Source organism: Hippocampus bargibanti, linkage group LG03, assembly GCF_051943395.1.
Source record: "Hippocampus bargibanti isolate YZ-2025 linkage group LG03, ASM5194339v1, whole genome shotgun sequence".
In the NCBI taxonomy this organism is placed as follows: Eukaryota; Metazoa; Chordata; class Actinopteri; order Syngnathiformes; family Syngnathidae; genus Hippocampus; species Hippocampus bargibanti.
This window is the reverse complement of record NC_142736.1, coordinates 26570224-26587299: the sequence shown is the minus strand read 5'-3', so window position 1 is coordinate 26587299 and position 17076 is coordinate 26570224. Positions and strand designations below refer to the sequence as shown.

General features: G+C 41.2%; 1 long non-coding RNA gene across 6 annotated transcripts in view; it reads left to right on the top strand.

Annotated features, from left to right (window-relative positions):
* The window catches only part of LOC148900848 (uncharacterized), a 117176-nt gene that overhangs the window by 31429 nt on the left and 68671 nt on the right, over positions 1–17076 (top strand). For 5 of the 6 annotated variants that reach the window (XR_016114517.1, XR_016114519.1, XR_016114515.1 and 2 more), the window contains exons 2-4: positions 5565–5630; positions 5752–5870; positions 8207–8245. This is a non-coding gene — a long non-coding RNA (uncharacterized LOC148900848). The remainder of the gene's footprint in view (positions 1–5564; positions 5631–5751; positions 5871–8206; positions 8246–17076) is intronic. The other variant, XR_016114516.1, reaches the window with a different exon arrangement.

Below are 17076 nucleotides of genomic sequence, written 5' to 3'. Positions count from 1 at the left end.
AATGACACAACAACCTGGTGTAACATAATACGTTCTTCCATAAGTACAGTGTCGATATGTCACTTTATTGATTATGATCTCACCCCATCCATCTTTTAGCTACTACTTGAGATAACCACGCTCCTGTGTTGACAAAGCAACCGCTCATTTATAAACCCGGGGTACCCACCTTGTCGTCCTTTATGGAAATCTGTCCAGGAAACAAAGCAATCATAAGCATGAATGGAAACACGCTGTGAAATGTTATATTTGACGTGTCTTCACGTTCCACACATTGACACGGATTCGCCACCTTTTGAAGCGGTGAGCTCAAGGGGGGGGGGGGGGGGGGGCTCTGTCATTTCACACGGGGAGGAAACTCATCCAGAGTTGCTATTGTGCCTCATAATAGGCAGGCCGTGCTTTAACATATCATTTTGACACGTTTGGGCATTGTGACACGGATGGTTTTGCTGTCGCCATAGGTGGAAGTGAGTAATGAAACCGCTCCTCGTGTTACGCTGAGCCGAGCCACAAAGAGATGAAAACGGAAAGCGATCTCATACCGAATCACCGGCACCTTTGTTGGTTGCTGTCAAGCATTGTACTCCATTTTGCTTGTTGCAGTTGTTTTGCCCACTGTGCTGTGAGAGCAGGTTTGATGTTTTTTTTGGTGACGCTTATCCTCATGAAGTTGAGCTGGAACTTATCTCAGATGTGTTGAGGAAATTCACCCAATTCCGTCTTCAATGACATTTTTGGAATGTGGAAATCCAGGCGAGCAATGAAAGGCAGTCAAGTGAACCACATGCAAATATTTACTTCCTGAAAACAAGGTGTTCAGAACAATAAAATGCTCTTCCACCATCTGGACGAAGAAGAAATTAACCTGCGTATGCACCCATTATCCATCTATTATACAACAACATATCAATTTGTTAAAAAGGCCCAAATTTGACTCATTCACTGCCATACGATCTGCAAAAATGTGTCCACTCCAGTGCCAGAGTTTTTTTGTCATTTTCACTCAAATTGCAGGACCCACAGAATATTGAGTTTTAGGACTATACATAAACGTCCAATGCAATGTAATGAGCCACGGACTGTGGTCTTTCATTAGAAAAAAAGAGCTAATTCCTAAATTGGACAGGTATGGAGTTATATTAGCTTGAAATGAGGGTGGCTGTCCAAAATACAATGCAATGCATACATATTAGTTTACATAGCGCTTTAACAACAGCTGAAGCTGCAACAAAGTGCTAACATGGAAAAAGGGAATTGCTTCCCCCTCGTCGAAGGTAAAAAACATTGCCAGAGGTCTTACCAGCGCTATATCGGCACCTCTGCAAGAAAAACAAAACCCGAAGAAATTCGAGAATGGTGCTCCATGTCATATTTTCAATTCCCGTATACATTTTGGGATGGCAGTGAACACTTACTCGATTTGCATGGGCATTTATCATGTGCAAAAATATGAAATTTATTTGTCTGGCTATCTCGCTGCTAGCTATCTAACTTGCTATCTATATGCTGGCTATGTAGCTGGCTATCTATTATCTTTATAGCTATCTGGCTGGCTAGCTAACTATCTAGCTAACTCTCAATTAGCTATAAGCTAGCTAGCTAGCTTTTTATCCGTTATCAGAGTTACCTGGCAAGCTAGCTAGCTTTCTATCTGTTACCAGAGTTACTCCCTGGTTGAGCGAACGCTGGCGCATGTGGTTGCCGCTGCTCACCCACAGAAAAACTAATCCTGTGACTGTAAAGTGACCTTGAGAGTTTTGAAAGGCGCTTATAAATGAAATGTATTGTTGTTGTTGTTATTATAAATATGATTTTTAACAGTAAACAATGAAAAATGTTATACATTCTTACCAGGAAACACAATCTGGTTCGGTTAAAGATAAGCACAGACAGGAATCGTGCCTGTTCTTTCAACTGGAAAAAAAGTTGTAGCTCATAGTCCAAACTTTTCTTTCATCCACAGTCAATAGCACACGACGGCCAGAAGCCTTAAAAATAAATTGACGGATTGATTATAATGACATCAATCGTCATAGATATTTGACATTCCATGTAAGCAATGAGGCAGAACCCTACCAACCTCAAACGTTGACTCTCCCAAACTAAATAACGGGAAGCAGAATCAGACCGGAACAAGCACCCCCACCCCAACCCCCTGTTTTCCACTGTTGACCTGCTGATTTCAGGTTAGAAGTCATTTGTAAAGCCGTTAATCAATTAATCCAACAAATGCTCATTTCATGCCGCCCAATGAGGCAGCTGTTTGACAGCACCTGACAACGTATTCATTCGCGGCCATAATCAGGCGTCCATATGTTGGAGGGTCTTCACATTTTTAAAGCACTTGGCAACCATCTCATCTCACCACCCCTTGTCAATATGTCAGCCATCTGTTTGAAGACAATGCACTCCACGGGGGAGGGGGGCTCACCGCTGTTTTATGACTGCGAGGTGTGAACACTCTTCGCCATCTCCGCTTCCTCGTTCCACGCGTGGTGTCCCGTCTCCCGCTGTGTCCACCTGAGGTCCCAGGACAGCAGTTACAGAGGTTGGCCACATCGCGCGAGCCTGCCGGCCGCCTCTTCTGGAAGGTGTAACAGAAACAATCCCACTAAGTGGCGGATCGCCTTTCACGCAGATTACTGAGCATCTGTCACTTTTGCTGGAGGTGGATGGGGGGAGTGGGGCAAGGTCGCTACCGCTGTGTGCGTACAGGCCGGCAGGAAGGGATGCAACCATGCACACATTTACAAATAAGCGAGAAGCAATATTATCATGTTGCTAAAATTGTGGCAATTTTATGACAGTGCAATTTGGTTCTCATCCAACTTTTGTTCAACTATTTTCAAAGAAAATGTGTTTTAGTCTCGACTGATGACATTTTAACTCATTCACATGCCAGACATATGCAAAAATCTGTCCACTCCAGTGCCTGGGTTTTTGTCATTGTCACTCGAATTCCAGGACCTTCAGAATATTGGGTTTTCGGACCACAAAAACATTCAATGCGGCCTAAGATACCTTAGACTCTATTCTTTCGGCAGAAAAAAGAGTTAATTCCTAAATTACATGTCTGAGCTTATATGAGTTTGAAATGAGGGTGGCTGTCCAAAATACAATGCAATGCATTCATATTGGTTTATATAGCGCTTTAACAGCAGCTGAATCTGAAACAATGTGCTAAAATGGAAAAAAAGGAAATGTGGAAGGGAAAAACATTGCCAGAGGTCTAGCCAGCGCTTTATCGGCACTTAAGGAGGAAAAAAAACAAAACCCAAACTAATTGGGGAATAGGGCTCTTTGTCATATTTTCAATTCTTGAATAAATTCGTGAATGGCAGTAAATGACTTAATGGACGCTACATGGGATGGAGCAGTGTTTGAAATAACGTCTGCCCGGAGGCCCAGGGCGTACAATATTTACGTCGGGCGTACAACATTCAAAACGTCTCGCCCCGGGTGGCCAACAACTTCTTCAAGAAAAAAAAAAGATTTTTTTCAAATCAAACGTTTGTTTTATTCAATAAAGCAAAAACTACAAGCAAATTGCTACAATCCACGTTGCCTCCTCTTTCTAAGCGCCTTTCAAAACTCCCAAACGAATGTTTGTTTGGCAATTTGCATACTCTGCACGGCAGCCCATCAGAAGCCTGTTTCGTGCTTCGGACTATACCGTGACTGTAAAGTGTACTTGAAAGTTTTGAAAGGCGCTTAGAAAGAGGAGTCCACGTGTCTTTGAGCAGACAACGCAACGCAAACATTGCATTGTGCACCATGACGACAAACGAAAACTGGAGCAAAATCTTCAGCAAGGGATATTTACCATAAATTAAGCAAGGGAGCATTTGTGGTAGGTACGTCCTTAAAGGACAACCAACGTCACTTTTTTGTTTTTTAACTGACATCAGAAAAACATTTTATAGCATCTAAAATACCCAAATGCAAAACACCAATAAAAATGACTTAAAGTGTCCAAAATCTGCAAAAAATTGAGCTGCGAATTGGGCATTTTCAGAAAGTCCCGCCCACAGTCCGTGACGTCACGCCAAGACGTCTTGCATTGCTAGTGAATCATAACAATGACTTCAGATTCAGATTTCTTGTTACACATCCAGTTTTGAATATGATTCAAAAAGTTCTGAAGAGGAAAGCATACATGTTTGCAATCGATTAAAGAATTATATGTGCCATTTTGAGGCAACATTGGGGGAAACTCTCTCACCCAAAAAAAGAGGCACAAAATGGCGACCTCCAGTGGCCACCTCCGCTTCCACAGGCTGATAAATTCCTTATATGTAGCCTGGATGCCCTCTTCTGGCGGCTTTTGGGTGCAACACAGTTCTCAGACCAAACATGTACAGCAAAATACGTTGACGTGATGGAAGGACTGCTACAATGTGACTTTTTTGGTCAGGGGGCGGTCCTTTAGTGACGTCACGTACGGACTCGTCACCAACTCAAAAACAAGACTTCCTGAATATTCAGAGTGAGTCTTAAAACGTAAAATATAGCTATATGCGGTGGAATCTTATTAAAATACGCTCAGTAGAAGTCATTTGAAGCCATTTTACAAATTATGGACACAACTTGTCCGGAGACGTCGGTTGTCCTTTAATTTTAGAAAATCCTTTATACATCGCATCTATGTGTTTTTTTTTTTTTTTGCGATTAGTCGTCTTATTGTATTTCAAGTTGTGAAAAAGGGGGCAGGCAACTTTATGGCCGGGCAGGCAACTTTTCAGAGTTGTCCGCTAACTTTTTGTCATAAGTTTCAGACACTGGATGGATGCCATTGTTTGTTTTCAAATTCAGTCTATTTGAATGATACAATTGTATCGAGGAATTACAGCAGCAATGTCAAATTCATTTTTTTGCCACGGGCCAAATTGTAGTTACGGTTTCCCCTCTAGGGCCGTTATGAATTTGGAGAAAGCATTTGAATGTTTCATCTCCTCCACATATCACATGCAGAATGCACTCCAAATTAATGAATAACTATTTTTCAAATCTGAAGTCAAGAATAATGATTTATTGTGGTTTACATATGACAATTTGAAATTTTGGTTTGGACTTTAGCAAACATCATGGCACTTGACATGCTTGATTTGCTTTTGCGGGCCGAATAAAATGATTTGGTTGGCGAGATTTCGCCCCCGAGCCTTGACTTTAACATCCGTGGATTACAGTATAAAGATGTGAAGTTACATAAGTGACTATCAAGACAAACCACAACAAACAACCTTATTGAAGTGTATGATGCATGACAAATTACAATTTAATGACGAAATGAAGAAGCAAATATTGATAGTTTTCCACAATTTTTTAAACACACACACACACACATACATATATATATATATATATATATATATATATATATATATATATATATATGTAGAGAGAGAGAGAGAGAGAGAGAGAGAGAGAGAGAGAGATCTGTTTTGATGAAGCTAATTATTTTTATTGTTTCTTTTTTATTTGTTGAGTTGAAATCTCTACGTGATTACTTTATATACTTGTTGAATTTTTTTTCAGTCAAAAATATGTTGCTTGTGTTACAGCAGAGAGATGAGATACGGAGCACACTATCAGCTTTGAGCCATGTACAAAGACACCAGCTTCCTTATGTAAGAAGGCCCCTCAAGTTCTCCGTTTGTAACCTCAGTGTCATCTCTCCGTGTCTCTTCTACAATGTCTCCGTCTTCTTTGCGCAGGCTGCTTTTCTTTATGCCACCTTGTGTCTTTCAGCAGCCCACTGGATCTCCTCACACAGGCCCAGCTCGTTTGTTTGGCGGGTGTTGTGTTCTGGTCTCCGCGGGGCTCGAGGGGCCCGAGCGTTGCCGCGTCACATTCACGCCGGGTGAAAGGTGAGTACTCTGAGAACAGAGCGTTCGGGTCTGCTGGAGACGACCTGCCTGCTCCTTTCTGCATGCTTGACTTTGGACTAAAGGGGGTGGTGAGAGGCAAGTGTGAATAAAAGAGGAAAAGATTAGTGCCACTGAGCAGAGTCAAAGACATTGAAATGAATGATAAGGAGGTTGTTCTTTCTTCGAAAATAGTCATTTAAAAACAACATATCATCACTCGCATACATTTTAATACCTTATTGTGGAGGTGAGTCAATGATGTCGTTGGTTCTGTATGGAATAAAGTATACATGCTATCCGACGTGTTGCTTTGTAGATGGTTATGTGAGTAGGGAGAATGTTAAGTAGGAGTACAATTGGACCTTTCCGGTTGGTAATACAGCGCTTTCCTGTAAAATGCTCCACCTCTGATTTGATATGCAGATTAAAACCAATTAAGGATCAACAAAGGTACATGTGTCACTTCTAAACGGATTCATTGTTTTTTGATTCAGTTTGATTCATATTTAAGATATTTTATACATTGACACTTTTTTGGGGGTTTTCGGATTTAAACTGATTGAAAATCCGGTTAAACTGTTTGTATATGAAGGCTAGATCAACCAAAATAGCTCATTTTTGCATGAATATCTGTGTAAACATCAGACGATTTATCAAGATGGAGTTGACTATTTAGCACAGTTGTCACATTGATTTTCCACTCTAATTAACTCATTCACTGCCAGACGTGCAAAAATGTGTGCACCGCAGCGCCAGGGTTTTTGTCACTTGAATTCCAGGACTCACGGAATATTGAGTTTTAGGACTCCATAAACATTCAATACAGCGTTAGAAGACTTTCTTCTTTTATCAGAAAAAAAGTGTTAATTCGTAAATTATATGAGTCTGGACTTATATGAGCTTGAAATGAGGGCAGCTGTCCAAAATACAATGCAATACATACATATTGGTTTATATAGCGCTCTCACAATTTTTTTCTGAAATTTTAAATATAACATAGAGCGCCATTCCCGAATTTGTTTGGGTTTTGGCCTCTGGTATTTTCCTTTCCTCAAGGGGGAAGCATTTCCCTTTTTTCCATGTTAGCGCTTTGTTCCAGCTTCAGCTGTTGTTAAAGTTCTACATAAACCAATATGTACTCAGTACATATTGGTACAGTACATTGTACTGTATGTATTGCATTGTATTTTGGACAGCTGCCCTCATTTCAAGCGAATACAACTTCAGACCCATATCATTTAGGAATTAACTCTTTTTTTTTCTGTTTAAAGAAGAGAGTTTAAGGTTTCTAACACTGTATTGAATATTTACGTAGTCCTAAAACTCAATATTTTGTGGGTCCTGCAATTTGAGTGAAAATGACAAAAACCCTGGTACTGGAGTGGACAAATTTTTGCACATCTGGCAGTGAATGAGTTAAAATATCTCATGTGTGTGGTGTCACGCTGTCATCGCAGTGTTACGTGGCACTTGTCCTCTCTGTCCATATTTCACGCAACTCACAAGTGGGACTCCTGGACAGAGCGAGGGATCCCACGAAATAACAACCCAAAAAAAAAAAGAAAAAGTTGCTCCCGTGGAAACAAAACAGATGCGCAGTAATTTATAGCCACTTTCTGTGATTAGAGAAGAAAAAGCACCATCGATCCAAGCAAGGCCTCTCTTTTTCACCTGTTAAGAGCTTTCCACCTAATTGGCCATCTCCATCACGGCGACTGCCAAAAGTGCGGCCTTCTCTAGCGCACACTAGTATGTTCAAGTACGTGTAAACTGTGTCTATTTGTCTTGCGCTCCTGCCATTGATTTTTAAATGAAGTATCAAAGAAAATCAATAGTAATCAACAAATAGAAGGCAACGCGCCGTCGTGTCAGATCTAGGGGCGCGGCTTAATCAATTTAGAGGCCTGTCACAACGAGCCTGCAAAACAAAGTTTGAAAACCCGTTCTGAATGGAAAGCAGAAAAACGCTTGAAAGCATGTGTCATTTGTCACCGGGATGCTACACGGGCTATCGTTTGATTTTTTTTTGGGGGGGAGTATTCATGTAAGGGCAGTTACAGTTTCTCGAACCCAGGATCACGTTACGTCGCTGCCAACGCCGTTGCAAAAGAGGCTGTCCAAAATGCTTCATCAATCTCCAAGTGAACTGTGAAACGGTCGCTCCACCTGCCACACACTGTCAACACCTCGCCGTCGCTCCACGCTGCCTTTCTGGCTTGCATACCTGAACGTGATAGGCCAGTCTTGCCCTCCACTCGTCCCCCTACCGTGCGCCTGCCCCAAAACCCCTTTCAAAGACCCTGATTGTGGGTTTTTTTTTTTCTTTTTTTTGATAGGTGAAGGAAGACGCACATGGGGGCCAGACAATGGGCCAGGTATCAATTTCACATTTTTCTTGTTCTTTGATTTTTGTTCTTTCTTCCTTAACTCCCCTCCTGAAAATACCTTACACGGTTAAACGTCTATTTCCATACGACTCTTTTGATGCCGTTACTTTGCTTTCACAGTTAAACAACCAATAAAGTTCACTTGTAAAACCAAGTTCAGGGTCATTGAAAATCATGTGGTTAACTGCTTCACATTTAAATAAAATGTTTGTTACCAAAAATGAATAATAATTTACAAATTGATTTTTTTGAAATGGAAATCTGTTGAAAGATTTAAGTTTTCTAGCAAGATGTGGATGCAAAATGATTCATCAGCAATTAGACCTATCTCCGTCCGATTATTCTTAATCAGATGAAGACTTGGTTTTAGTAAATACAAAAAAGAAACACGATTGTCACATCTGTACAATGCACCAATGGATGAATAATGAGAATTTAAAAATACATGACAACTTGATAGATGACATCTTTTGGTCTCTCAACCCCCTCTACTAAAAGAACAAAATTAATCTTATAAAGTATATTTTCATCGCTGTTTTTCGCTGTTTTCTTTTCATGTTACATTTTATGGTATTTTCCCATTATTATCTGTGTGATTTTTTTTTATTTAACATGTATACAGTCAGGTTCTTATTGATATGATTTTGTTATTTTCATCTTATCATTTTTTTACATTAGGATATTTTCCCATCATAATTATCTGTTATTTTATTGATTTAACATTTATACAGTCATTTGTACAGTGAGTACATTAGAGGGACAACTCATATTAGAGGCTTTGGAGAGAAAGTCAGAGAGGCCAGACTGAGATGGTTTGGACATGTCCAGAGGAGAGAGAGTGACTATATCGGCAGAAGGATGCTGAGCCTTGAACTGCCAGGCAGGAGACCGAGAGAAAGACCGAAGAGGAGATTTATGTATGTGGTCAAAGAGGACATGAAGGTAGCTGGTGTGCGAGAAGAGGATGCACAAAACCGGGTTAGATTGAGGACATTGATTCGCTGTGGCGACCCCTGAAGGGAAAAGCCGAAAGGAAAAGAGGAAGACAGCCACCTTCTTATTGATACTATATGCGTATTATATATTTTTTCAAAATGTATTTATTTTTAATTTCACGCATTTTAAATGCATTTAAATTGGATTTTTGATTTTTTTTTTCTTTTACACTATCATACCAATATATTACAATATCAGGCTAATTTATACCATTTCTAGCAAAATATTTTGTTTCATCTTGTGTGTGGGCGAGTGCAAGTGTCCCGAGTCAAATAAGTCTTCAATAATAGCCGACAGTTACATGACAGAACCCTGCCGAAATATATCTTTTGCACTGTGCTGTCATTTATGGCATTGTGCAAAGTGGAACACATTCACTTCTGCCCTCTGCAGTTCAAGTACTTTTCATATTGTAAAGGTACAGGAAACACAAGAGTGGATCAAACGACATCTGGACAATGTTCTCACAAGGATGAGATCCTCTTTGGTCAAATGGTGATCAAATCTCATCAAATCTTCATTCTCTTTGGAAAAAAAAGGCCAGCCGGCTGTGCCCCTCTGCCTGCAGGCAACAACACTCTCCATGGATATTTGAAACTCTGGTCCAGTTTTCTGGTCTGTGGCACATGCCCAGACCTCCTCCTTCCTTCCTTAGTGCTGTGCCAGGCCTCCCTCCAGGCTGAGAGCGTGATGGCATAAGATCCATTCTGTTGGCTGTCACTCACAGCCTCGGGCCCACTGTTAAATGGAAGAGGCTTTTAGCGGCTATGAATGAGCGCCGTGAGAGGAGAGGGTGGCTGCTCATAGTGGACATTTCAGTGTACGTTCGTGTGTGTGATTTTGTTCTTGTTTTTGTTGCATGAGTGCATCCGGTGGGTTCTGTGAATGATCAGACTTTTATTGTCTGTCTTCAGACTCAAAATTTTTATATAGATTTTTTTTATTATCAAATTGTTTTCCCCCTGTCAATCAGAATAGAAAACCATTTTTTTGGAATCCAAAAGTATGCATGTGTGTGTCTCTAAAGTTTATAAATGGCAGAGAAGAAGGCTTTGGTTGTATGCTGAATGATCTGAATCTCACTCCACAACACCCCCCAATTCAATTGGCATTGCAAAGCCAAACCGATTTCCAATCCCATACTCAACCTCAAGGGTGCCAAAGTCATTTTTTTTGCCAAGGGCCACATTGTTGTGACGCTTTCCTCTCGGGGGACTGCTATGAATTTGGGGAAGCCATTCGAATGTTTCATCTCCTCCACATATTACATCTAGAGCGCACAATGTCTTAATGAAATAATAATTTTCATATTTGATGTAAAAAAGACTGTTATTGTGGTTTACATGGGACAATTTGAAATTTGGATACGGACTTTAGCAAGCATCATGAAATTTCACAAATATTATTTGCATTTACGGGCCGAATAATAATGTGGCGGGCCAGATTTGGCCCCCGGCCCTTGACTTTGACACCTTTGCTCAACCTGATGCATTTTCACTGAACTATGAATTATGATCATTTAAAATATCACACTGACGCATCCAGTCTCTGTGTCAGATTGCGTGTTAAAACATACAGTGTATGTATGTACAGTAATGAAAATGTTACTTTAAAAAAAAAAAAAACTTTGTGGTCACCATGCTAAGAAAAGTGTTGTCCGTGAAATATTTTGAGGATTTACGAGGCTGGAATGTGCAATTACATACAATCATATAATTTAGAATGATTGCGTATAGAAAATTGACCTTTGAATGCATTGATTCAAGATAATGTGATAGAATTAAAGCTCTATTTATCATCTGTGAAGTATAATGTTCTGATTTTGTGATCGATGGCCTTTTTTTTCAGGCTTTGGCAAAAGTTATCTTGTTGGACATACTGTACGGTATCCAAGAGGCTAGTAAAATACGGTACTTGGGAGGAAAGGAGACAGACTATAAGTTAAACAGTCATGTCTTAGATCTTTATCTCTAATATCAAGCTGTTTGAAACTCTAGATATTTTTGGGGGCCTTTTTTGTTGCAACGTAATGTTTGATCCTCGGTTATAACAAAGGGCCTTTTTTTGTGTCACCTGTCATCTCTGTTGTGGCTGACTGATATTCTTCATGGAGGCTCATTGAAACTGCTGCAGAAATACACTTCAAACGTTACTCGTCGCACGTCGGGGTCACCAAACATTGTCTGGAATGCTTTCCACTTCGCATGCCCTCACCTTGCATTTTAAACAGATGTCCACTGTCGGTGCTTGGTAAGCAGCAATAAATAGCAAATTCCTCAGTGATCTCGTTTTATGACAAGGCTTGTGTGCGTCAAATCACACACAGGGGTGAACGTAGGGACAGTTTTGATTCATTGATCATTAGTTCGGCTCAGAAGCCTTGTGTTTTCCCCCGAATGATTACTAATATTTATAACCGGCAGCCCATTTAACTGGGAACATTCTAGGGGTAATATATCGGCGTGCAATTGGTCCTCATTTAACCTTGAGGATTGTAAAGCTGTCGTGGGGGGGGAATAGTGTGATATTCACCTTCATAAGGGGGGAAATTATAGTATAGCGCTGGGGAATTTGTATCTGTAAATTTCATTGCATGTTCGCAAAAAAAGAAGGATTGCAAAAACCATTGCATCGAGTTTCAAATACAGTACTGTATTTCAGACCATGTGATGGCGAATGCATGAAATGCATGAAAGGTCACCAGACCCGTTGGATGTTTTATTGCCTGTTGTATAATATCATTTTTATTTCTGAAAAGAGTTGGCAGTTGCTGAAAAGAAAATGTCAGTTGTAAATTGATTTTGGGATTAAACCCCCTGTCCGATGTGGGTAGAAGGAGCTCTGCTGAATTATTTAGTGTTATGCAGCATGCAGCTTCATACACAACGTACATGCAATAAAATAAAATAGGTGGACGCCATCCAGCCAGAAATTCAACCGCTGTCACCTCACACTTCAAGGTGACTTGGTGAAATTTCACATGAATTTGACAAAAGGTTTACATTACGTGTTTAGTTAGCCTATTTAGTTGAGGTTTAAAACTAGAATTATAGAGTGCATCCTTGAAGGCTGAGCCACCGTTATTTCTACAGTAAAGTCTCGTTATATCGATATTCTCGGGAGTCGGAAAAAATATCGATATAACCGGACTATCGATATATCCGATCCTGCGGCATGTAAATTGTCTCCTTGCGTTCATAGAAATAGTATCGTAATAAGCAGTACTATCGATATAACCGATATCGATATAACGAGACTTCACTGTATTTTGAATTTTCCTGCAACATTTTCCAAAACTGCTGGGACATGTGCATCAAAAGACCGGGAAAGTTGTGGAATTTGCCAAAAGCACAAGTATTAGACTGGCCTGCCTGCAGTCCAGACCTGTCTGCCATTGAAAACGTGTGGTGGGTTATTAACTCATTCACTGCCATTCACGAATTTAGTCGGGAATTGAAAATATGACGTAGACCGCCATTCCCAAATTAGTTCAGATTTTGGTTTTTTTCTTGCTTGGGTGCTGATAAAGCGCAGGCCAGACCTCTGGCAATGGTTTTCCCTTCCACAAGGCGGTAGTATTTTCCCATTTTTTTCCATGTAAGCGCTTTGTTCCAGCTTCAGATGTTAAAGCGCTATACAAGCGCTATATTTCTCCATAAACTCCAACTCGTCCAAAATTCTTCAGCCCGGATCATCACTAGAACCCCCTCCTTTCACCACATCACCCCTGTCCTCCAGCAACTCCACTGGCTACCTGTTAAACATTGTATCGAATTCAAAATACTTTTGTTTACATTCAAAGCCATCCATAACCTTGCCCCTCCCTATCTTTCTGACCTGCTTCAAATCTCTGTTCCCTCTCGGTCCCTCAGATCTTCATCCTCCCTTCACCTCTATGTGCCCTCTGCCCGTCTCACCACGATGGGTTGCAGAGCTTTCAGCCGCTCTGCTCCCAAACTCTGGAATTCTCTTCCACCCAACATCCGCAATATTGACTCCCTCCCTATTTTCAAGGCTCACCTCAAAACCCACTTGTTTACAATTGCTTTCAATGTATAGTTCTATCTGCTATTTTATTATGTATCATTTTACTTATGGTTTTATTGTTATGTGCTTTGTTTTATTGTTTTTATTGTGAAGTGTCCTTGGGTGTTTTGCAAGACGCTTGAAATGAAATGTGTTATTATTATATAAACCAATATACAGAGAATATAATGAGAATGGACAGCCATTCTCATTTCAAGCTCATATAACTCCAGACCCACATAATTTAGGAAATAACTCTTTTTGTCTGATGAAAGAAGAGAGTCTAAGGTTTGTAACGCTGCATTGAATGTTTATGTAGTCCAAAAACCCAATATTCTGTGGGTCCTGGAATTTGAGTGACATTGACAAAAACCCTGGCGATGGAGTGGACATATTTTTTAATCATGTCTGGCAGTGAATTAGTTGAGTGTAAAATAGGACAACGGAGATCATGGACTTTAGTGACTGAAGTTGTAAGTTGTAGATTCCAAACACTTATACGCGCAATTAACCAACTTCATTGAAATTGTGGTCAATTGAATGCACCATGGCGGAGGTAATTAGCCAAAGTCAAGAATGAACCCTGGCTGTTGTTTCTTACTGTGTGGTCCATCTGCCATACCCGCCATCCTCATCTTTATAAGCACTCCACCAAAATTCAAGCTCTTCTTCCATAAATCAAAGGAAAAAGGCCAAGCAAATTCCTTAACACTACATTGGAAACGGGGAGTTTCGGTGGTGACAGCAGGCGATGGATTAACTGTGGCGTGTCACGGCGTTGTCATCGGAGAGTGTGATGATGGCCGACTGAAGTGTCTCACCTGTCGCTGCTGTGGGCGACGGCGAGTGGACGACTGGCGCCGGCCCAGTCTAAACAGGAGTCGGCCCTCGCTGTCTCAACAGGTCTGCATCCCACTGAGAGAGGCCGAGAGACAGAGAAGAAGTCCAGACATACGTACATGCACGCTACACACACACCACTCTGCCGTGCGACACACATGCAGAAACTGCAACTGTTCATGAGACCCCCCCCCCCCCCCCCAATTTTTCAACCCTGCATCCTCGCTACCACCCCCTTCTCGGACAGCTTGGCAGCTCTGCAGTGTGATCCTTGTGTATGTGTGTGTGTGTGTGTGTGTGTGTGTGTGTGCGTGTGAAGGTGATGGCGGAGACAAACCATCTGCTCGGCTTACAAGTGTGTGTGTGCGTGGCTGCTCCGATGCCCTGCAGATGTTTTGGTTGTTTTTAGGCGCCGCTTTGTTTTTGGTTTTCCCTGGTGTGTTTAGAGGCAGGAGGATTACAAATTGACCGCAACAGGGCATTTTGAAGGAGTGTTAAGATGATACTGTAATATGGTCTCGATGCCAAATGCTGAAATGTTTTGGTCTGTTGAGGTTTTCGATTCAATCTGTAGTTTATTTTTAATTTGAAACTATAAAAAGTGAATTGTTTTTATTAGTGGGATCGCTGTGATTTGTTTGTAGCAGACATGGTGATATTTTTCAGATTCTCTTCTTGCTCAGCATGGAGGGATGTATGACAATCTCAGTCACGCATATCGTATTTTCCGGTGAAATGTGTATTTTCAAACTTTTTCCATTGACTGCATACCAGACTATAAGGCGCACCTTCATTGAAAAAAGGTATCCAAAAATATCAATCTATCTAAATATATAACAGTTTTCCAATTATAAGGCAAACCACATTATAATGCGCTACAGTAGAGGCTGGGGTTACACACTATTTCTTTTACACGGCAAAATGTAGTCGGAGGCTGCTGACAGGAGTTACGACACCCGTTGTGACGACTTCCCATATAAGGCACACCTGCATATAAGGCGCAAGGTCATCTTATGAATAAAATCAAGTGTTTTGGGTGCCTAATACATCAGAAAATATGATATCTAAATGTCTGGGAGAATATGATGCAACACAAAATGGGCATCCTTGGAGGACTGTTGTGGCCTAATATTAATTCACGTATAAGGCATACCTGCGTAAAAGGCGCTCAATCATCTTTTGAAGTAAATGAAGGCTTTTGGGTGCGCCTTATACACCAGAAAATGCCGTATATCGTTATAGACTCAATCTGGGCAGTTTTCATTGCGTTTATCGTATCTATTTGTCGAGGTCAGTTATGTTTATTCTGGCTGACATTGCACCCTACAGTATTTTAACGCCCCCCAACCGAGCCAGAACAAATTTGCCAATTGTTGTTCTTGTCAAAGCAGAGTAATAAGCCCACACTCGCCCCATGTGTTTTGAGTTGGCCTGAGTGGTGAGCGAGCCAGGTAGTATTGAGTCTCGGCTGAAAAAGTGGCCTTGATCCGCCCGTGGTCACTTCCAGGTCGGGCGTGAGGAGTGTGCATGCAGTGGGGGGCAGGCTTGGAAGCAGGATATCAGAGACAGGCCAAATAAACAAAGCTGTCAGCCGTAGCATGGCCCTCTGACCTGCCCTGTCCCATCTGTTTTCTTATCTGCTCCAGCGCTAATACTGAGAACAAGTGACACCTCTCTCGGCTAAGCGCTCGCTGTTTTCCTTCCACTCCAATGTTGTGTCATGCCTTGCCTGGGGTGGAGCCATCTTGACAGTTTGTCATTGTCTCATTTTATGACACTGGTAAAAATGAAGTAATCCTTATGCATTTTTAGGGATGTTGTCCGAAGACTCCTAAAAATGTTTGATTTGGTTGAGGTCAGGTTCATCTGTGCAATTTCATCAAGCCACGCCTTTTACCACTGTCGGTCGAAAGAGAAAGAGGCTTTTGGAAATTGTTCCCATAAATTTTAGAAGCATGAAATGATTCTTGGTATTGAAGTGGGTTAATTCACAAGGATGCTGAGTTGTTGACTGGATCTACTTTACTGCCTGAAGGATAGTTTAGCCAGGCTGTGTTAAAGGAACAGTTGGAATTTGGGAAGTTGTTGTGGGTTTTAACTCTGGTAATGCAAATGAAGGGAACACTGGAATTTTTCTGATCAGGAAATTATTTCTTCCAGACCTCTGGGGATTAGGCAGACCAAGGCGGCTTTATGACATTTCCTATGTAAGGCAACTCAATATGCTTCACATAAACGTACAGCATTTAAATCTGCTTACCAACAAGAGATCCAAAGACATTTAGTCAAGAAGCATTGAAACATTTCAATCATGACAAGGCGGTGGGCGGAGTGCATGGATCTTTGATGGTGCCAATCATTGGAGAGGGTGGGGATGACATGGACAGTTAATGAGTCTCCCCGGGGGATTGAAATGGAGGAGTCTGAGTGAAGGGGCGGACCAGCAAAAGTAGAGGAGGCGTGTTTGGGTTATCTGTGTCCTTTTTATTACAAAATCCCATTCACATTGAGCCTGTACAGTTAGCGCTGACAGTTGTTCTTATTTATTATCACCTATTTCTGGAAAAGCAAATAAAACACTAACCCCATGCACTGTGTGGCCAGTTCCCAAAAAAAGTTCACAATTTTCCGTAATTCCATTTACATGTGGCTACATCACAGACTATTCAATAGACTGACAGCAGTCGGCAAGAACCAATCCTTTTTGCAACACTGCTGTATCAGTCTATGTCTGAAGGAGCTGCCCAGTGCTGTCAAGGAATTATTAAAAAGAATCAAGTAAAACAAAACATTTTAAGACCCCCTTTACAGTCAAAACTGTGTGAATGGTCTTGTGTCATAAAAATGGGCGGGGTGGCTAACAAGCTGTCACCCTACAGGAAAGTCTGCTCCAGTAAGTCACATCTGCCAATGGGCATAAGGGCCATGCCCGAGGGCTGGGGGTGGGGTCAAAGGGC